The sequence below is a fragment of the Mus caroli genome, unplaced genomic scaffold, assembly GCF_978045245.1.
Source record: "Mus caroli unplaced genomic scaffold, Mus_caroli_1 scaffold_2, whole genome shotgun sequence".
Taxonomy (NCBI): domain Eukaryota; kingdom Metazoa; phylum Chordata; class Mammalia; order Rodentia; family Muridae; genus Mus; species Mus caroli.
In genome coordinates this window covers 178,967,079-178,988,834 of record NW_028227257.1, presented here as the reverse complement: position 1 = coordinate 178,988,834, position 21,756 = coordinate 178,967,079, and the positions used below count along the sequence as shown (strand labels likewise).

The window sequence follows — 21,756 nt, the reverse complement described above, 5'->3', positions numbered from 1 at the left end:
CTGATAGCCTCCATAGCCAAGATGGCTACATATGTCTGTGAAGTATTACCAAAAATAAAAATAGCTTTAAGCTGGGGGGAGGGGAGCATCTAGGAAGGCTGCTCAGTGGGTAAGTGCTGACAGCAGAAGCATGGAGATCTGAATTCAGATCCCAGAACTACACAGAGAGCTTAGTGTAATGGTGCACACATCTGTAATTCCAGCATTCCTACTGTGAGTCAGAAGGCCCATGCAGGAGCACACAACAGCAAACCCGGATGGACCTTGTATTAGGGAGGAAGGCGAGGACTGCCAGTCAGGTTTGTTCTCAGCCCTCCACATGCACAGTGCGATATAGCCACACTAACACAGAAACACGGTGGGGGGGGGGGGGAGAATACTTTGTTTTCATATATTTTTTTGCAAAGTAGCCAGTTGCTGGGGTCTCCTAGTCAACTCAGTGGGTAGTGGGCGGCAGTCTAAGCCCGTGACCTCATTGCCATGTCTGCTTGGGATTCCTCTTTCAAGTCACTATAAATCTTCTTTGTCCGTTTCTGCTCGTTGGTTGATTAATCTTCAACCAGATATCCTAACAGCAAAGCGTCCTGCTCTTTCCAGCAGAACCCTTTCTCCCCACCCCCACGCCTGGCCTCTGCTCAGAGTCACATCGTTTACTTCCAGTGCAATTAGTTGTCTCCGTGACAGGAGACTGATTTCTTTCCTCATTCTTGTTCTTGGCTTTACAGTTGAGTTCAGTGGTAAGTGTCCACATCGCAGCTAACAAAAGGGCACAGGAAGTTCAGTCCCTCTCAAGCAGGGTTAAGAAGACTCTAGAAACGATGAAATGGTTGAATGGAGCTGCTGGGGGCCAATTTATATAAGGGTTATCAAGTGTTCAGTGCTTACCTTCTTAAGTTTCCAGATGTTAGTGGCAAAGAAGCTAGTATTCCAGTGTCTCGGTGGTGAAAGAGAGACTCAGCTCCCTGGGGAATAGGCTCCCTGAGGGGTCCTTGTGGATGCTGCCCAGGGAGTGGCCTCTTGCAATCAGGAGTGATCTAGGGCTTCCTTTCATTCTTCTGGCTTGGGGGAATCAAATGGGCAGCAGAGGTTGCAGGAGAGCCTGTGACCAAGTGTTGGTCATTTTTCTCCAGTCTACTGGTATTCATGTAGCCCTCCTCCTATTCATCAAGACTGTGGAAAGACACATGGTCACCACCTTCTAAGTTTACATTTATTGCATGAAGATAACTATTCAGTTAGCGACATTGCCATTCCAGATGGGAAATATCTGGACCTGTTGTAAAACACCTGCCTTCAAGTGTGTGACTGCATGTGGGGGGGCCTAATTATGTTTCATTTTTCTTGATAATGATCTAAGTGACTTGTCAGCTTGTGGTGAAAACCCAGGTTTGCTAACAAATCAATTAGCAACAGTCACCAGGAAGGCAACAACATAATGTGGTTTTACCTAATGCTGAACTTAAACATTCTCTGGCTCCCCACTGTTATGTAAACGGAGGGCAGAACTCCAGAGAACATCAGGAAGCCAGACTACTTTTTAAAAGTAAAACTTACCAGGTATAATAACAGCATGTGTCTGTTGGGCTGATGGCAACAGAGGCAGAGAGACCCCTGGAGCCCTCTCCCCGACCAGCCTAGCTGAAAGGAGAGCACCAGGTTCAGTGAGGGAACTTGTCGCAAAGGATAAGGTGGAGAAGGACCAAGGAAGACACTCTGTACCAGGGGTTCTCAGCCTGTGCATTACGACCCCCTGGAGGTTCAAACAACCCTTCTAGTGGGGACACATAACAGATACCCTACATATCAAATATTTACTTTATAATTCATAACAATAAGAAACTTACAGTTATAAAGTAGCAATGAAGTAATTTTATGGTTGCGGGTCACCACAGTACAAGGAACTGAATTAAAAGAGTCTCAGCATTAGGAAGAATGAGAATTGCTGCTCTTTATTAAGTTCTGATTTCTATATGCACATGTGTATACACACACACACACACACAACAAAATCTTCAAAGAAAATACAAATTAAGCTTCGTGAGTTGGACATGGTAGTTCAGGCTTTTAACACAGCTGACATGGAATGGAAAAAAGTTAGAAGCCAGACTGGGTTACACAAGATCTTTCTTCGAATAACAAAAATTAAATAAGTAATGATAAAGAAAAGGAAAACAACATGACGTTTAAAGTATAACAGAAGTTACAAACGGACATGCAATATATTAAAAGTACTTCAGGGTAAATTCTGTCCCTCCTTGCCTGGCCCCCATGTTTAGCTCTTGGATAAAAATACAGCATCTGGGCTTGCACTTCCAGCGGCAATGGCTCGAGTGCACTTCACGTGCATTTCATGTCTGTCACCTGTGGATCTTATAAATGAGTCAGTGGATCTTATGGGGTTCTTGAGAAAATAGTGAGTTTCACATTAACCCATGTGCTGGCTGCTTTGCACACCAGATCCCAATGTGTAGCAACAGAAGGGGCGGGTCTAGGACACACTGCTCCTAGCAACAGGCAAACTCCTTCTGCCATCTGCTCTCACCCCCAGACACTGCTCTTCCGTTCTTCAAAGCCCACATTCAAGACAGGAATATGAATTAATGCTAAGGGGGCCAAGGTCCACGAGAGCCTTGAAAAGACCCTGTATGTCTTCCCCGTGGTAAGTATTCACTTGCTGACTTACTTCCACTATAAAAATATTTACTATATGCATGATTAAAATACTCCATGACTCCTACTGAGACAAGCTGTAGACTTCAGTGTGATTGTCTTTAATCTCCTTTTATGAACTGCCCTTCATGCTTTTAAGGTGGATCACAACCCTACGCAGGTGTTAAGCATGGATTTTTTTAATCCATTTTTAGTCTTCAGATGTGTCTAGTTTTGTTCAGATGAAAAGGTCATTTAGTGTGTGCTGCTTGGGGAAGGGCTTGGGGAGCAGTGCGTCCCTCCGTGACCCCAGGGTACAGCAATGGGTCCCTCCGTGACCCCAGGGTACAGCAATGGGTCCCTCCGTGACCCCAGGGTACAGCAATGGGTCCCTCCGTGACCCCAGGGTACAGCAATGGGTCCCTCCGTGACCCCAGGGTACAGCAGTGCATCCCTCCGTGACCCCAGGGTACAGCAATGCGTCCCTCCGTGACCCCAGGGTACAGCAATGCGTCCCTCCGTGACCCCAGGGTACAGCAGTGCGTCCCTCCGTGACCCCAGGGTACAGCAGTGCGTCCCTCCGTGACCCCAGGGTACAGCAATGGGTCCCTCCGTGACCCCAGGGTACAGCAGTGCATCCCTCCGTGACCCCAGGGTACAGCAGTGCGTCCCTCCGTGACCCCAGGGTACAGTGTCTTTGAGATGAGATCCAGGTGCTTCTACAGATTACATCAGTTCAGTTTTATTTGATTTTTTTAAAAAATGGGTTTTAAGTGTTTTCCCTGCATGTATGTGCAGCTTGTGCGTGCATGCCTGGCGCCTTCAGAGGTCAGAAGAGGAGTCAGGTGCCCTGAAACTGGATATATGGGTGACTGTGAGCCTCTGTGAGTGTGCTGGGAACTGAACCTGGGTCCTGTACAAGAGCAACAAGTGCTCATAACCACTGAGTCATCTCACCAGCCCTGAGATTATGTTGTTTGGGGATTTTTGTGTTCAAAGTTTATTTGTCTTATTTTATGTGTATTAGTATGAGTGTTTTACTCATATGTATGTCTGTATCATGTGCAACCTGGGACTATAGTTAAGGACAATTGTGAATCACCATGTGCCTGTTGGAACTTGAGTCCAGGTCCCTAGCAAGAACAGGTGCTCTTAATCACTGAGCCAGCAATTCAGTCCCCTGCTTTAAAAAAAAATACTGAAGGGCTAGATCTTGGAGTGGCCAGCTTCCCTGGCTGTGTGCTGCCTCTTGGTCCCTGTGTACTAAGTGGTTCAGGTACCACTGCCCAGTGACCTTTCGCTAGCTTATGTCTGTAGGGATTCTTGGCTGCGCTCCCAGCCCCTCCTCCAGACTTTAGAGTAGCCTCTGAAACTTTGATCCCAATGAACAGTTTCCTTTTCTAGAGGCTTTTGTTTTAGTGTGTGCTTCTAAGTGAATTAAGTGCATCTGGGTCCCCTGGTCTTCTGCTGCATGAACCGCCCACCTCCACACCCTCTGTGAACAAATGCGTGTCAGGACCCCATCATGGGACTGCAGACAGAGTTGGGCCGTGTCTGATCCCTGCTCAGTGGGACTGGAAACCGCGACGGGTACCTAGAGTGTCCAGTGCTGGCACAGACCTTCCTTTCATTCATCTGAGGCACTGTCCACCCCTCTCCCTGTGGCATCGTCTCCTCTCTAAACAGATTTTAAGACCTCTCCTGCCCAAGAACCTGTGATAATAGCACTCAACTTACTAATTTCTTCCACTCCGTTACCAGGACAACTGCTGTCTACTCTCCATTTCTCCTATGGCTCAGCCCGAGTGTATGTCTCATTTCTAATCTAGGGTTCTTGGTCTGACATCATTGTTTGGGAATTCTAATGGTCTCCCCCTGGTCCTTTGCTGCATGAAAAAATTCTATTTTTTCTTAGTCTCATTTGGGTCCTTTGTTTCCTTGGTTTCCCTTTTAGAGGAAAAATGAACCAGGCATCCATCTCTGACCTCTTAAAAAACTTCTCTCTCTACTTAGTCTTCAGTTCTAGACCAGATACTCCTCCATCAGTATCTGGTCCAGATGTTTCTCATGGCCACTCGCCTGGGCTGCTGTCTACCATGTGTGTATGGCTCAAGCACACTGGCTAGGCAAACTGCAATTCCCTCCTTCCTGGTGTATTTTGGCTTCATCGAGCCCTTGTCACTTTCCTCACAGCATCAAGAGTCATCCCTTTGGGAGACTATCTCTGGTCCTCCAGCTCCAGGCCTGTGTGCTCCCTTCACTGTGTATCAAATAACCACTTATTGAATGTTCTGGGCCTTGTCCTGAGTGCTGAGGGTCACAGGACACACCCCCACGCTGCATTGTGGTTGTTTGTCCATCCACACTGTGCATCTGTCTCTCCCCAAGCTGGACCCTCCCTTGCCTCATCTAGCTCTCAATGGTGTTTGCCAAGAGCAGATCTGATGGTGCCAGTTTCCTTTCTTTCTCTCCTCCCTCTTTTCTGTCTTTTCAGCACCTCTCCCAGGAGCCAAAATAAAAAGGAGGAGGAAAGAGAAGTTCATAATTATGAGATTAGGCGGATCAAATTTCATCCCATCCACTCTGTCTTCTACGTGGGGTTTGTTTGAGCATTTGGAGAGACCCAAGGTGGAGGCTGAATCTATCCTTTGTTTGCTAGATGTACTCAGCTGTGGCCAGCAACAGAGGTTTCCTTTCTGCTCTGTCCTTTGTTCAGGGCCTTACCGTAACTAGTCCTTTGAAAAGTCCCTAAAAGAGAGGAGGGTTCTGTATTCTCAGAAGGCCTGTGCCTTAGAATACTAGACAACTGACTCAGGGTCTACAAATATTTTCACCTTGTAATATTGTTCTTCCTTTCTCTCCAAACGAAGAAAGTAACCAAGTATCCTAAAAACACAAAGCAAGGCAATTATTTTGGAATTGATTATCAGTTCGTTTGCCAGATAAACTACAGAACACATAATTCAGCTTGCATTTTAGGAAAGCAGTGAATGAAGAGGTTTGGCTCAGAGGAACCTAGGGCCCTGGACATGTTAAATATATGCTCTATCAATTCTATTCTGAACATTTATTTAGTCTAAATATGTCTCAAATATTTCACAGAACTATTTAAATTATTTTCTAAAATTCAACATAAGTGGAGAACCCTGTATCTTATGCACTAATGCTGTCACCACGTATTACTGGCAGTTGCAAGTTTTAGCTCTCAGTTTGCAGCTGTGGTAATGTTTCAAAGGAACAGCTTAGTGTTTGACGTAGGTAGGCTCTGTTGGCAGCCATATTTCTAGTGAATCACTTAGCCTTAACTGGACGAGCAGTAGGAAGAAGTCTCCCATATTTTCTCATTTCATACCTACTAGAGAAATGGAGGTTTTCTGGTGTATAAATGTATCTGGCTTCATTCAGCAGTAAGTGACTTGTGAGACAAACGGGAGGAAACAGTGCTAACCATGAAGATACTCACAGTCATGTGGGGGGGGGGGCAAATCCACACCCCAGCCAGGCTCAGGCCTGAGTGCACTATGCAGTAACCTGGAAACCATCACTAAGCTACTCAGGACCCACCTGGGATGCCGAGTCACTTAGTTCCATGATCGGGGGACCAACACTGCTGCTCAGCCTCAGCTGGCCAGTGCACCGTCTAAAACTCAGCACGGTGTCTCTAGTCCAGAGGGTCAGAGCTTGGGCTGGGCAGTGTGCAGATGGGAAGGACTCTGCAAAGTCTTTCCCTAAGTTCCCAGTGGGCTCAGAACATACCCTGTCTCACCAGCGTGACCTGGGCCTTCAGACTGCATTCACCCAAGCTGACACCAGACAAAACTGGGGTTCCATTAGCAAGAAAAGCAGGGATGAGGGGACTCTGATTACCCCTTAAAAGTAAAAGCCTACGTGTCATATGCTTACCACAACCAATGCTAAGGCTCAAGTACACAGTGTTAAAAATCACTTTTAAATATTTATATTTTTAATTAGGTATATGTGCATATGTCTGTCTGGGTATGTGCCTGTGAGTGCAGGTGCCCATGGAGGCCAGGGATCTCAGATCCCCTGGAGCTGGAGACAGAGAGTCATGAGCCAACACACATACTTGCTGAGTATGGAACTCCAGCTCTGTCCTTCTGTGGTACAAGGTCATCTCCCCAGCCATCGTCGATTCTGTCTATATCCACTGTGTTTAGAAAATTCAGCTCCAGGCTGTGAGTCCTGAATTGAAGAACCCAGGTCTTAGTGAGGTGATTCACACCTGCAACAGCAGCACTTGAGATGCTGAAGCAGGGAGTGTGTGCAGCAAGGGCGAGCCCAGCAGAGGCTGCAGCAGGCAACCCTGTGTCCTGCCCAAAGAATCTGTCTGTTTATGCTGCATTTTATCATCATGGGTGTGCGTGTTTACATGATACGAGTGTAAGTGGCCACATTCATGTGCAGTAAGAGGTCAGAGGGCATTTATAAGCAACTTCTTTCCTTCTGCTGTGAGCTCGAGGCCTATGCATTACCTGCTGGCCCAAGAAACCTACCAGCACTGTTTCCAGGTTACCCCATAGTTAAGTTGCTGTATACATAGTGAATTGATATGGAAAATGTTAGTCCTGTGAAGACACATGTTGACCTGGGAGTATTCTATCACGTTTGGAGTTGATTGGCATTTTAACTAAAACCATACTTGTATGAAGCTTAAAGTAAGTGGAGAACATGAACGATACTATCTTGATTTAAAGTATGCCAGAACCAACACTCACATGCCCTGTGCCCATGTGAATTATAGAACATGTGGTAGTTTGAATAGGTTTGCCTCCATAGACTCATGCAATTGAATGTTTCACTCATAGGGAGTGGCACTACTAGGAGGTGTGACCTTATTGGAGGAGCTGTGTCACTGTGGGGATGGGCTTGGAGGTCTCTTCATTCTCAAGCTCCACCCAGTGTGGAATCAGAGTCTTTTGACTGCCTTTGAAAGACAGTCCTTCCCTGATGCCTGCAGATCAAATGCACAATTCTCGGCTTCTCCAGTGCCAGGCCTGCCTGCACACTGCCATGCTTCCTGCCATGATGACAATGGACTGGACCTCTGAAGCTGGAAGTCCACCCCAATTAAATGTTATCCCTTATAAGAGTTGCCTTGGTCATGGTGTCTGTGAACAGCAATAGAAACCCTAAGACAGACTATATCCACATTTTAGAACTATTAACATTGGAATAGGAAAATTACATTTTAAAACTGAAGTCTAGGCAACACCAATTTTTGCTGCTCACAGAAAATGTTTCTTCTGTTTTCTGCTCTTGCACACTCCACAGCCTCCCTGTGTGACAGCCATTGATAATGGAGCGCCAGTTTTCTCCCTCTTGAATGTAGGGCATAAATAAATATTTGTTGATAAAACTACTCTTTGCTATTTAAAAAAAAAAAGCAAACAATATTGGATCTCTTTTAGCTTACTTTTTTTTGCTGAAAACACATGTACAAAATACCCAGTTATCCTAGAAGTGTTGGGTACCACCTGGATGGAGGCCTTCTGTTGAGTGTGTGTCTACATGTTTCCCTGTGGCTCACCTCTACTTTTGAGGTACTGTGATCTGAAAGGCATTCTTTTCCTTACTGGGATCATTCCTTTATCCCTTAGACTACAGTATTGATATTTGTTAAATTGTTTTTTGGGGGCTCAGAGGTCCTGAGTTCAATTCCCAGCAACCACATGGTAACTCATAACCATCTATGATGTGATCTGATGCCCTCTACTGGCATGCAGGTGTGCATGCAGATAGTGCACTTGTATACAGTTGTGTGTGTGTGTGTGTGTGTGTGTGTAAGTGTAAGCATATGTGAGGAAGGCCAAAGAGAACTTGTAGGAAACACCCCCCATCAATCCATGTGGATCGCAGCAGTGATACAGGCCTTCAAGCTTGGAGCAAGTGCCCTTACCTGCTAAGCCTTCTCTCCAAGCCATCTCTCTGACCCCAGACTACAGTATCATTGGCTCAGGTAAGAATAGGATTTCACAGCTGTCAGTTAAGATGCCTCCTGCTGTGCTAAGTTCCTGATTGTTGATAAGGCAATTGCACAGATCAATGGGATTCTTTCCCATCACCAGTCATAGTAAATAATGAAAGGCTAGCCAAGTCAGAAATGTAAGACTTAATAGAAGATAAATAAAAGCGATCCCAATTTTCATTATCAGTGTTAAGATCCTGTTCCTTTCTTACTTTTTTAATGCAGTGCTAGGAACAGAGCCCAAGGCTTTATGCATAGTCAGCAAGGTTTCTACCACCAAGTTCACCCTTCTGGCCTTCTCTGAAGACTTGTAATCCACATTAGAGGAAATGCTATATCTGTATCCCCGCGGTTGTTTGTTTCCGCGGAATCGAAGATAAAGTTCATCTGTGAGCAGAGATAAAGCACAGTGGAATGTTCAGTTTGCTTTTGTTGACAAGTTAATCTCTCTCACAAAGAACGTGTTCTGGAGTCTAGCACAAGCTTTAAAAGGCTGAGATCCCTCATCAGCATCAGGCTACAAAGCAAACAACTTTGGCGTTTTGGTTTTCAGCTCTCGGTGTTATTGCACAAAAGGGCATGTCTCTTGTAAAGTGTTTAATTGCTATTTAAATTTTAATAATGTCATTGGCCTGCACGTTGTTTTTCTTCTATTTAAAAAGCTGTCAAGGGTGTGGGAGAGCTAGCTCAGCAGTTAAGAGCACTTGCTGCTCAATCATGAACACTGGAGTTCAGCATCCACCTCAGCCTGTCCACAGCCTTCTGGAACACCTCCCCCCCCCCCCCATCCAAACAATCTCTTCTGCCACACTCTCACACTGGAACACACACACACACATAATTGAAATAAAATTTTTTAATTAAAAAAATATTGAATCCTGTTAAAGGGCTCTATGATACGGTTTCCATGGGAACAACATCCTGATGGGCTGTATAAGACTTCAGTAATGTAGTTGTCTGGGGGTCACTTATGCCTCTCTAGGGTACCCCTCAGATAGTTTGATAAGCAAACCCAACAAACTCACTGGTTCCCTAAACTGAAAATAAAATTGAAAGTCCTTTATGAATGTGGTAAAAAAAAATTTTAGTGGAAAAAAGGGGTTTTTACACAAACTTACTAGCAAGATTGATTTTTACAGTGGCATTTTTGGTATAATTATGTTATTATTAGTTCAACTTTATATTCTTTTCCTAAATGATAAATGAGAACACTATTGAGGCGCGATAACATCTTGGAGCATACATATTGATTTCCCCTCACAGCGTAGGAGGCCTGGCCTATTTTTACCCTTATCATGAGTCAGATTTGTACAGAATTCCTGCCACAGCGTGGGAGGTGGTGTCTCCTTGAACAGCGGGGTTCTGAACTCACTTGGCCTTGCAGGCATAAAGTGTATTTGGCCATTCCCTGACACATAGAGAACTATTATCTTTGCTAGGGGTAGAACTTGGCAATAAAGTATAGCTTTTTGTGGGAGAGTTTCAGGGCTCAATGCCTGATACCCCCAAAAAAGACCCTCACCACAACAAGAAGGAAAGTATCCAGAGAGCAAAACCAAATGCTGTCTTGCTAGCAAGCTATATATATATACTAGGTACTTGGGACTCCCATCCCATGCCATTCCTGAGCCTTTCTCAGGGCGAGGCTTCAGTCACAAAACCCACATCCTTGGTTGACACATTCCAGTTAGCAGAAGCAGTTAGCCAGAAACAGAACTACAGAAGCCAAAAGACAAGGTTAGTCCATTGCAGAACTATGGATTTGGATGGATTAGCTCTTTGTTCTCTTTTTGCAGCTGTTCGTGGCCACATACTAGGTTATAAGACCTAAAGTTTACCTCCATGGTGTCAGTCATGCTGAGGTCTGGGAGCCTATTACATTAGGAAGAACCTAGCTGTTAAAATAAAACAACTCATTAAAAAAAACAAGGAGAGGATAAGGAGGTGGCTCAAAGAGTAAGAACATTTGCTGTGGAACTATAAAGACCTGGTTCAAATCCCAGCATGCATATAAAAGCCAGGCATGGCTGTGTGCATGTCTATAACCCCGCCGGAGTAAGGTGTGAGGGGAGAGAAGAGGATCACTGGGGCTTGGTGGCTACACCCTAAGTTTCATTCATGGGAGTGAGGGCAGAGAGTGACAGTAGGACGTGTGGTGCTGTGGTCCCTGTGTCTCAGACACAGAGAGGCAGGAGAGGAGTGAGAGAGCACTGTGGTGGAGATGGCAGGGAATGGCAGAAACGGCCTTACCCCAGATAGGAACTGTGGGCTCTGTGGTTTCGCAGCTCACCTTATCCTAGGGAACATTTCGAGAGATGTCATCATCAAGAAAGTGACCCCTGTCCACCCCCTTCAGCAACTCCAGCAGCCACCATTGTCCTGTGACGAGTGTGAGGAACACCAACTTCAAGGACTTGGCTTTAAATCTCTCTTCAAAGTTCTGTAAATGAACTGTGGTGTTAGATTGTTCTAGTTAACAATTCCTGTAGGTTACAAAGAGGAGTGAGGTTAATAATGTAAGGGGTTATCCGTCAGCTGGGAAAGAGTAAACTTTACCCTGTCATCGCAGAACCATGTTTAAAAGTCTGGGGTTTGGACTTTCCTATTTCTCACTAAAAAAAGATTGTGGATGCAGCAGATGGCCCTTGCAGTTAAAATCCCCACAGAGGGATCTGTACAGAGAAACCATAGACTTGCCAAAGCCATCCATCATAATGTAGCCGTGACACCTGGCTGTATTATTTGTATGGATTCGAGACATGCTGGGAAGTCTCCTTGTCCTCCTCCGCTCCCTGCTTTAGCTTTCTGGTCCTTGATCTACCGTGTGATAAGCTACACTCCAAGATCTTGCCACTACAGATGGAGCCAACTCAGCTGCAGACCTTCCTCTCTGATGGACAGATAGCCTTGAAAGCCATAAGCCAAAATAAGACGTTTCTTATGCTGTTTCTGTAAGATGTTTTGTCACATCTGCAAGACTTAGTCTGGGGTTCTAGTACTGTGATAACCACCATGACCAAAAGTGACTTGGAGAAGAAAAGGGTCATTTCACGTCACAAGTTACAGCCCACCATGAAGGGAAGTCAGGGCAGGAACCTGGAGGAAGGGATTGAAATGGAGCACAGACATAGAGGACACTGATTATAGGCTTGCTCCCTGTCTTAGGTTTCTATTGCTGTGAAGAGACACCATGACCATGACAACTCTTATAAAGGAAAACATTTAACTGGGGCTGGCTTACAGTTCAGAGGTTTAGTCCACTATTGTCATGGTGGGAGGCATGGCTGTACCTGGTGCTGGAGAAGGAACTGAGAGATCTACATCTGGATCAGTGGGCAGCAGGAAGAGAGACACTGGGCCTGGCTTGAACATCTGAAACCTCAAAGTCCACCCAGTGTGACACACTTCTTTAACAAGCCACACCTACTCCATTAAGACCACACCTCAAGGGCCATCCTCCCCCACCTCTGAAACTACCACACTCCCCCTGGCTTGCTCAGCATGTGTTTTAGACACTCCAGGACCACCTGCCCAGGGATGACCACACCCACAATAGGGTGAGCCCTCCCACCCCAATCATTCATCAGGAAAATTCCCCCAAAGGGTTACTTACAGGCCAATCTTTGGGAGGAATTTTCTCAGTTATGGTTCCCTTTTAGATAACTAGCTTGCATCAAGTTGTAGAAACAAAACAAAACAAAAAACATCCCCCCATGCTAGGACAAAGGTAACCCCATCCCACCTTCTTGTTTTACAATTGTCTTGTAATCTGTCCCACTCTGCAGGGACATTGTTAGCTTCCAATGAGAAAATACATGTGGAAACATGCAGCAGGGGATTAGAGCATAAACAGGCAATAGCATGGTGAATTCATCAGAGACCATGTGTGATATTTATCTCTATGATATTGAGAAATTTTGACTCATTTCTTGTGTAAATCTCAGGTGATCTTCCTAATAGTGGCCAGTCACTGGGATCCAAGTGCCTCCCCCTCACCCCTTGACTATCATGGAGGTCTTTGCTTTTTTCCCCTTTATTTTCATTTGCAAATGCAAATGGATCCCCACCCAAAGCCATGGTGTAGGCAAATGGAATAAGAGAATACTATATGAAAAGATATGCTTTTGTCATCACAGTAAGAATCTATATCTATAATAGACCCAGGCTTGCTATTACAGCAACAATTCTGGGTGAAAAATATTTACCAAGCGAATTTAGTTCCTAGAAAAATGATGTTTTGGTCCACTGCAGTGCAGTATAGAAAGTGCTTATCCTAAATGTATCCTACAGCAGGATTAAAAAATTATTTTTATATGCATTTGTTCTTGCACAATTTCACACAGAGAGAGAGAGAGAGAGAGAGAGAGAGAGAGAGAGAGAGAGAGAGAGGAAGTACTTTTATCATATCTCCCCTCACGTTTCTTTCTGCATCCCTGCCTCTTCCCACCAACCCCTTCTTTCACGTTCATGTCTTTTTATGGTGTTGTATTTAATGAGGTCAGCCTTCATGAGCATGGGGCTAATTCAGCAAAGATGGCTTACCAGTGGCTTATCATTGAGGATTACGACTCCCCTGACTCCTCTAGAAACCATTAACTGCTCAGAGCTCCCTGTGGTGGCTTGGATCCTTCCTTATGAGCCCCACCCCAATTCATGATGGAATGCTATAAGAGTGTTTTCTTTTAAGTTAATGAGAAACTCAACTAAAAACTAGCCCGAATAATAAAGGTAGTGTCCGCTTGTGAGACTAAGAGCCAAAGTAATAACCTTGGCTTCAAGTGAAGCTTGGTAGTGTCACCAAGGGCCCTGCCTTCCTTCTCTGTGTCTCCCTTGCTCTCAAGTGGCATTCTGTCTGTTCTAAAATGGCTTCCCACGTGATCCTAGCATGTTTTCAGTAGGTCATGGGGCCATAGATACCCTATTTTCTGCATCCTCTAAAAGACATGCTCCATTTATCTTTAAGGTTATTGACTGGTTCATTATTCTTTATTTTATTTGTATTTTATATGCATTATATATATATGGGGATATTGGGTCCCCTGAAACTGGAGTTACAGATAGTTGTGAGCTGTCCTCTGGGTGCTGGGAATTGAATCCAGGTCCTCTGAAAGAACATCAAATGCTCTTAACAGCTGAGTCATCTCTTCAGCCCCTGGTTCATTATTCTTACTAGATGTTACCTCTGGAGCCAAGTCTAACCCAAAGTAGAAATAAGAGATAGTCATTACTAAAGCTCTCCTGCTGTTTCTATCTGTCCATTGTGACTAACTGGTCAGGATAAATTATTCATATTTCATTCAGATGAACACACCCACTTTAAACTTACAAATGTGGCCCTGTTCAAAAGGTGAGCTCTTTCCTTCTTCTCCCCTGTTGTGGCCTTGGTCTTTCGCCTTTTCCTGTACGAGTCACTGTACTAAAGGCTTCCTCCTACCCCATGCCTCTGTTAGAATGTTCATGTCTCAGTAACAGTGGCTCCCAGTACTAACCCTGACTCAAGGTGGGAGCTTTGCCGCTGCTCTTGTTTGGAACCTGATGAGCCACGTGTTCTTGATGTAACTCTCTTTATAAGGTGTTTTGAATGTTTCCTAGGCTACTGTATCTGTGAAAAGCAGCCTAGCAATGGACGTGTGGTTACTGATCCCAACCCTGATAGTCAGAGGTGGGAGTGAAGGGTGGCCAAGGCTCCTGGTACCCTGGAAGATAGGTAGACATTAAAATTTGCTAGACATTAAAATTTCAAAGGAAGATGTTTGCCAAGGCTGGTGCTTTTTGCAATCAAGCTTGCCAAATTCCTGGAACTAGATCGGAAGTAGAGACAAAAGAAGATGAGGAAGTCAAGGAATCCGGTGAAAAGGGAGTGCCGTCCATCAACCCAGCGAGAGCGGCCAGAAGCCTACAATACTTATGAAGACTACTGTGCTTACGTGCACTTAGGGTGACTCTCTCTCAAGTGAAGGGACAATTACATGGGCCTTCTGTGTTAATATGCCTCAGGTATTAAACTCAAAGGCACCTGACTACTCTTGTTCATAGTTGCTTAGTTCCTGCGGGAAACCAAGGATCTACCTGCTACCTACCTACCGATCCATTTATTCTTGAGGTCTGATCACTGCTGTGTAGTCAAGGTTGTCTGGAACTATGCATTACTTCAATAGGCTTCAAACTCACAATCCTCTCGCCTCAGCCTCATGCCGCTAGAATTACAGACACACACATCCATGCTTTTAATATTTGTTACTAAAAACATTTTTCATGAAGACTGTCGACATACCAGGTGGGCTTAACCAACGGCGGCATAGTTATCTCTGCCTAAGCTGTTGTGAACTAGTTTCCTTGTTAGGATAAAGTGAACAACAAGGTCACGAATCGTAGTCTCCTGGGAGTAACGGTCACTAGCATCTGGTGAGCCCTTAGCACAGGCCAGCTTCTGGTTTTAGCAGACAGCGTATTTGCCTTGGTCCCTGTGGAATCAGGCAGCTTGTCTATAGTACCACAGCTACAAATGGGCAGGAATGGGTTTGACGCTACATACAGGTTCATAGTGTGGCTCTCTTTGCCATGTGACTTTCCGGTGACCTTGGCATTTTCAATAGGAAGTTTGATTTAAAAGTTAAAACTTGTTGTATAATGTGTGTGTGTACATGTTTGGTGTGTGTGCACATATATGTACAGTGAGTGTGTCTGTGGATGTTGAAGACAAGTTGCTATCAAGTATCTTCCTCACTCACACTCTACCCTGTTATTTGCGACCCAGTCAGCCTGATGCTCCTGGTTTGGCTCGAACGTCTGGGCAGTGAGGTGCAGGGATCCTCCTGTCTTTGTCTCCCCAGCATTAGGAATACAGGCCTCTGTCATCATGCCTGGCTTCTTATGGAGTGCTGGGGATCTGAACCCAGGTCCTCATACCTGCATAACATTTTTACCAACAGAGCCCTAGCCTGGAATTGTAAATTTTTTAATCAATACTTCAGAGGAGAAAAGGATAGATGATTATTGATATTCAGTTGTAAACAGTGAAACCTTAGTGGTGAATGTACACTGTGTGCCTTGGTTCCCAAGAGGCAGCCATTTGAGGCTTGTTTTTAACTACCTACTGATCCTGCTTCAGCAAATTAGCTACAGTTTAAAAAAAAGGTGGGGGGAGTGGCTTTTGGAAAAGACAGGGGGGACGGAAGTCTGTCCTCAGGTGACACTTGCAAGTTATTAATAGACCATAAATAGAAGAATTTAAACTTTCTCAACAGATAAATTAGAGGGTCATTAGCTGTAATGGAAAATGGAAAATTTCTTTTGCTGCCCAGTTCATCACTGATTTCTTAATCCTGTGCATCTGCAGAGTGTTTACAGTGGACCGGGCATAGATGCATTTCATCTGTGTTAGGCTAAAGCCAGAAATGTGATTTAAGAGCAGAATCCAAATTGATCGTTATCTTAAAATGAGCATGGGGGCTGGGTATCACAATGCATGCCTGTAGTCCCTATGCTCAGGAGACAGTTAGAAGGGTCGGGAGTTCAAAGCCAGCCAGGGATGTAGTGAGTTAAAAACCTGTGTTATACAATAAGATATGGTCTCTAATTGAGAGGGGGGAGGGAGAGGGGAACGAAATTGTAATGTAGGGAGGTGATGTCTCAGTGGATGTAACACTTACAATACAGGACATGAGTTCAGAACCCATATAAAACCAGGTATGGTTGCACACATCTGCAATCCCAGCCCTCATATGGAGAAATGTGAGGCAGAGTCATGAGGCTTCCCAGAAGTTCACAGGCCAGCTAGCCTGGCCTACACAGTAGCAATGAGACTGTCTCAAAACAGGGTCAGAGGTAAAGACTGGCAATCAGGATTGTCCTCTGACCCCACACACATGGCATGGCATGTTTGCTCACACATTCGCACATGCACACACATAAACATACACACAAACACAAATGGAGTAAATAATAGAAACTGAATATGAAAAAAGAATGGTGCGACCCTCAGATCCATTTCTTTTCCCTGCACAGACATCTTTGCCCAGGATAGACCAATGAAGCAGAGCAGTCAGCTTCATTCGCTGCTGTCTCACTTCCTGGCCTGACTGGGCATGGAAACCAGGCTTCATCATGAGGAAGACAAGAGCACAGTGTAGAGATTAAACAAAGACATGGAGTGCTTACGTGGCAGCACATACACTAACATTGGAATGATTCAGAGATTAGCATGGCCCCTGAACAAGGATCACACTCACGTTTATGAAGCGCCCCACTGGTTGTGGTGGCACATGCAGGTAGAATTCCTTGAGGAAGGCCAGCCTGGGCTACACATTTATGGGGTTGGGGATTTAGCTCAGAGGTAGAGCACTTGCCTAGCAAGTGCCAGGCCCTGGCTGGGTTCAGTCCTCAGCTTTGGGGAAAAAAGAAATGATCCACACTCCACGGTCAGAGCTGAAATCTACTGTATGCCCCGCATAGAACAAGCTCCATGTGACTTTGAGTCCCAGCCGTGTGAAACGCCCCAACTTAGGCTAAAGGTTTACAGTGCTGGGATTTGCAGAATGACCTGGAGAGGAGGCAAGCCTTGAAGGGTGCTGGCATTGGGGCCACAGAGCAGAAAGGAAAGGCTCAGAGAGAGAAGCTGAGGCCCAGGCAGAATCACACTCGGGGTTGGGGGACAAGGGACATGGAAGATGGGGATGTGGGGGTTTCTTTCAGGGCAGTGAAGTGGAGGGAGTGAGAGCTGATGGTTCAGAGCACAGTAGGTTGCCAAGCTGGCTGGAGGAGGGTCTATGGCCAAAGCAAGCATTCTAATCCATTCCAGCACAGAACCTTTGGCTTTTGAGTCTCATAAACAGATACTACTTTTATTGTATAAACTAGTTTTGAGTTGAGCTTCTTATTAAGTGAAAACTCCATGTTGTGGGGGTATCTAAAGTAGCCCTTTCTGCTGCATTCAAGAGACTGCACGTGGACAGTTCCAGCAACATTGTCTATGAGCTGAGTGCTCTTACTAAATGCCTTCCCCTTCCCAGAATGGCTGATACAGCGAAAAACCCAGCTCTATTCCAGATGGGGTCATTTTACTGTGCTGTCAAAATCATGATCCTTGAATAAATTTATTTTTGATCCCACTTGCCTACACCATGACTTTTGGGAGGAGCCATGCAATAAAAAAATAGAGATAAAGGTGAGAAGGTGGGACATCTTCTCGTTGATCATGGAGGAGAAGGAGCTGGCAGGTGTTCAGATCTCAGAATTTAGTACAAATATCTTTAGTCCTTGTTGTGTGAGGTTTAAGCTACTGCCTTTTGCTCTGGGACGAGTAACCAAGCTACTAGCCTCCACTCAGAATCCCTTGAATCCTCAGACAAATGACATACACACAGTTTGTTCCTTTACAATTTGCCTTCTTGGCCCAATTGCTGGGGGCTGGTATCTCCAACCTGGAAAAGCCTGCCCTTAACAATTTATTATCTCCATCTCTCCACCTGCCCTACCTGGCCTCTGTCATACATCCTTGGCCACCCACATGTAGTGGTGGCCACAGACCCCAGTTCTCCCCCACCCCAAGGTCTCATATGGTTGCTGTGTTCTTCTCCCTCGAAAGCACGGCAGAAACTCCTCTCTCCTTCCTTGTGTCTGCTTTTTCCTCCTGGGATCCAGAAGTCCCACTGTACCTTCCGCCTAGCAACTGGCCCCTGGCTTTCTTTACTGACAAATCAAGAACTAACAGGGGAACAGACCTTAGCATCAGCACTGCCCCCTTCAAGTCCTTGTTCATCATCCTAATAATAAACCAAGAACTGTAGGAAATTTGACAACAGAAATCCTAGCAAAAACCTCTTAGAGATCATTGGCACTTTTTTTTTTTTTTACATCATCTTGGCTAACTCCTTGGCAGTTTGAGAGTGATAAGCACTCCCAGCTTTCTCGATCCACCAGTTCCCACATGGGACTGGGGTTGGTACCCATGGCAACAGAGTACACAGCAAGCAGAACACCCCCCACCCCCACCCAACACATACCAAATCCACATGTCACACTGCCCTTACGAGTTGAGGTATGTGCTTGGAGAATTAGCTTTGTTCATAAATTGCTGTCACCAGTTGAACTTGTTGGCAATTAGTTTTAATTAAACATTTCATAAACCTTGCACGTGCAACAAGTACACTACATTTCCTTGAGAATCAACTGGATTTTTGAAAAGACTATAAAGATCAGGCATAGTGTGGGCATTTCACTGCACAGTAAGATCTGAAGCAGGGCAGTCATAGAAGACTAGAAGGCACCTACATCACACTACAGTGCCCTACCTTTTAGACTTCTCTGTGCTCTTTGGAAAGATCAACTGGAAAATGTGGACAGTGCTTTCTGTATACAGAATAGAACCCCACTAGCTAAAAAGGGGAGGGTGTAAACAGGATCATCAAATCCTCTGTGTGTGTGTGTGTGTGTGTGTGTGTGTGTGTGTGTGTGTGTATGAGTGTGTGTGTGTGTCTGTGTGTGAGTCTGTGTGTGTATGTGTTTGTGTGTCTCTGTGTGTATGTATATGTGTAACAATATGAGTAACAATAATCAAACAGAGGCTATCAAGGGTGTCTGTCTGTGTGTGTGTGTGTGTGTCTCTCTGTGTGTGAATCTGTGTCTGTATGTGTTTGTGTGTCTGTGTGTGTATGTATATTTTTATATTAACAATAATCAAACATAGGCTATCAAGGGTGTCTGTGTGTGTGTGTGTGTGTGTGTATGTCTGTGTGGGAGTGTTTGGGTGTGTGACTGTGTGGGAGTGTTTGGGTGTGTTCATGCTCATGGGCATGTGGAGAAGCCAGAGCTTTTGAGACAGACTCTTTCACTGGCCTGGAGGCCACAGAATAGTCGTGGGCTGACAGACCATCAGGTTCTGGATTCTGCCTGTCCCTGCCTCCCCAGTATTGCAAGCACATGCCACCAGGGCCAGCACTCTTAAGTGGACTTTGGGACTCTAACTCAATTCCTCATGCGTGTATGGCCAGCCGTCACCCAAGTCCTTTAGCCAGTTTGTTTGTCTTGGAACCATTTGCTGTGTTCATGAAGTTCCTTTAGTTTCCCTCATGCCTTGTCAGCTAGATTGCTTTTTTCCACTTTGTTCCAATGCTGCAGATATGAGATATATGTGTTAGATGCAAGAAATTGTTAACAGATGTTTCTTTTGCAGCTCCCATCCTGATAGCAAGGATGTAATGGGCTGACCTGGTAGGTTCTTTTTGTTGTTCTTGTTTTCAGTGGACTCTTGCCTTTGCCTCCCTTACCCTCGCATCTAAGGCTTTTAATAATCACTTCTGGTTAAATGAATTTTATGGCAGCAGTAGGAAACCTCTAGACATGCCTTAGGTGAATGTGTGTAAGTAAAGTCACCACTGAAAGCCAGCTGGATACACAACACAGCCCACAGTTGTAGGAGCGCAGAGGGTGGCTGGAATCGACGTCGTCAGAAATGTTCTAGTATTTATTAAAGATGATCGTCACCTAAAGATCAGTCACCTAAAGAATGTGCTTCATGTTTTGGGTTTTCACGTTATTTTGTGTTATCAAAATAAATGATCAACGTCCCCCCCAAAGAAGAAATTAGACTGCTTAGGACAGGAAGATGAACCTCTGCAGAAGTCAAGTCGACTCTAAGGGTATGAACAGAGGAGACCTTACTTGGGTTCGGCAGAAGTTAATTTGTATGTAGCTGGGCAGGACACAGGAAGATGGCTCTGTATTCTATCCCTTGCTGTTCATGGTCAAGTGTGGTGTGCGTTCACCTCTATTCCACATTTGGAGTGAACGTACAACTCACATCTGTCTCAGGGCCATTCGTGAGGCTTGCTGTGAAGGTTGGGAAGTGTAACAACAACAAAAATCACATGATCACACTCTTCAGAAATTGGCTGGCTGCCATCCTTTCCATTTCTGATGCTCCATTTTGAAGTGCCCTGTATCCCATGTGGACTTTTCCAATGATGTATTCTTGGTAGCACAGAAAGGGGGAGTGCTCTTTTAAACTGTGCTGTGTGGGCTTGCTTGCTTACTTTTTTTAATTGTTGGAAGTAGATTATGTTCTACATGACACTGGAATCCTAACATAATGGTCTTTTCTTCCAACTATCTCTTCCCACTTAATTGAAGTATAATCGTAACATGAAGGTTATGACCCCTCTGAATGGACTATTCTGATTCAGAACATATATACACTCACTGGGCTATTTTAGCCCAACACCATTCAAATGCTTTTGAATTCTGTAATTAGCTGTCCTTTTCTTGATTCAGTATGGCTTGGCATATAAGTGTATTTCTTATAAGGAACTGGCTTCTTGGATAGATCTGTTTCCCAACAGAACATTCTTGTCATCTGATAATAATCTTATGGTCTTAAAAAGGATATAATTTTCACCTGCACATGGAGACATTGATATTTTGCTTTTATCCCCCAGTCACTGACATCTGACTGATAGAGGTAAGTATCTTGGGGCCAGCCTCTCTGACGACAGACACTGACATAGATTTACCACTCAGAGATGTTATGTGGTAACCGTCTTTCTTGCTGTGTGCAGCCATTTTAGTTACTATCAAACGGTTTAGGGAAGAATGACCAATAGTACCAACTGGGGATCGATGTGTTTGAGTGCCTGTAATGTCATGTCATGTCTTGATGAAAGCAACATGACCACAGTTGGCAGCATCTCTACCTAGAGTCAGATAGGTGAAGTGTTAAGCTATTGCTATTAGCTCCACAGGCTGCATCTAACATGGATGGAGTGGGGTGGAAACGAATTAAAGTGAAACCATCTTCTAAGATGAGTTTAAGATAAATGAGACTGGCGTGAGTGTCGGAGAGTGTTCTGGAAAAGACAGCCTGGTAGAGAATCAAACGGAAGTCCCTTGGCGGCCAACTCTGCCTCCAGCTGTATTCAGTTATTGAACAGCTGTCAAAGAAAGCAAAGCATTATTTGTGCATTAGAACAATTTCAGAAAGCTGTTTTTAACACCCCCCATGGTGGGTTTTTTTTCAGCCTTCTAATCTCTGTAAAGGTTTTAAAAGCTGTAATGATGCATGCTTGTATCAGGCATGAGGTTACCACACAGCACCGCAGGACACGGTTAGTCCTGTGTGCAAGGAA

The 21,756-nt window shown here is 44.8% G+C and overlaps 1 protein-coding gene and 1 non-coding gene across 4 annotated transcripts in view; both read left to right on the top strand.

The window, feature by feature from the left end:
- The window catches only part of Fam171a1 (family with sequence similarity 171 member A1), a 120,605-nt gene that overhangs the window by 19,072 nt on the left and 79,777 nt on the right, over window positions 1-21,756 (top strand). Inside the window, exon 1 of one of the 3 annotated variants that reach the window (XM_085835231.1) lies at window positions 2,518-2,659. The exons of the other annotated variants lie outside the window; for them this stretch is intronic. The gene's annotated coding sequence lies outside the window, so the exon portion shown is untranslated. Of the gene's footprint in view, window positions 1-2,517; window positions 2,660-21,756 lie in introns of those variants that run through there. 3 annotated transcript variants of the gene reach the window in all.
- On the top strand, window positions 16,788-16,890 carry LOC115030426 (U6 spliceosomal RNA). Its single transcript, XR_003836030.1, has one exon. It is a non-coding gene; the product is annotated as a U6 spliceosomal RNA (small nuclear RNA).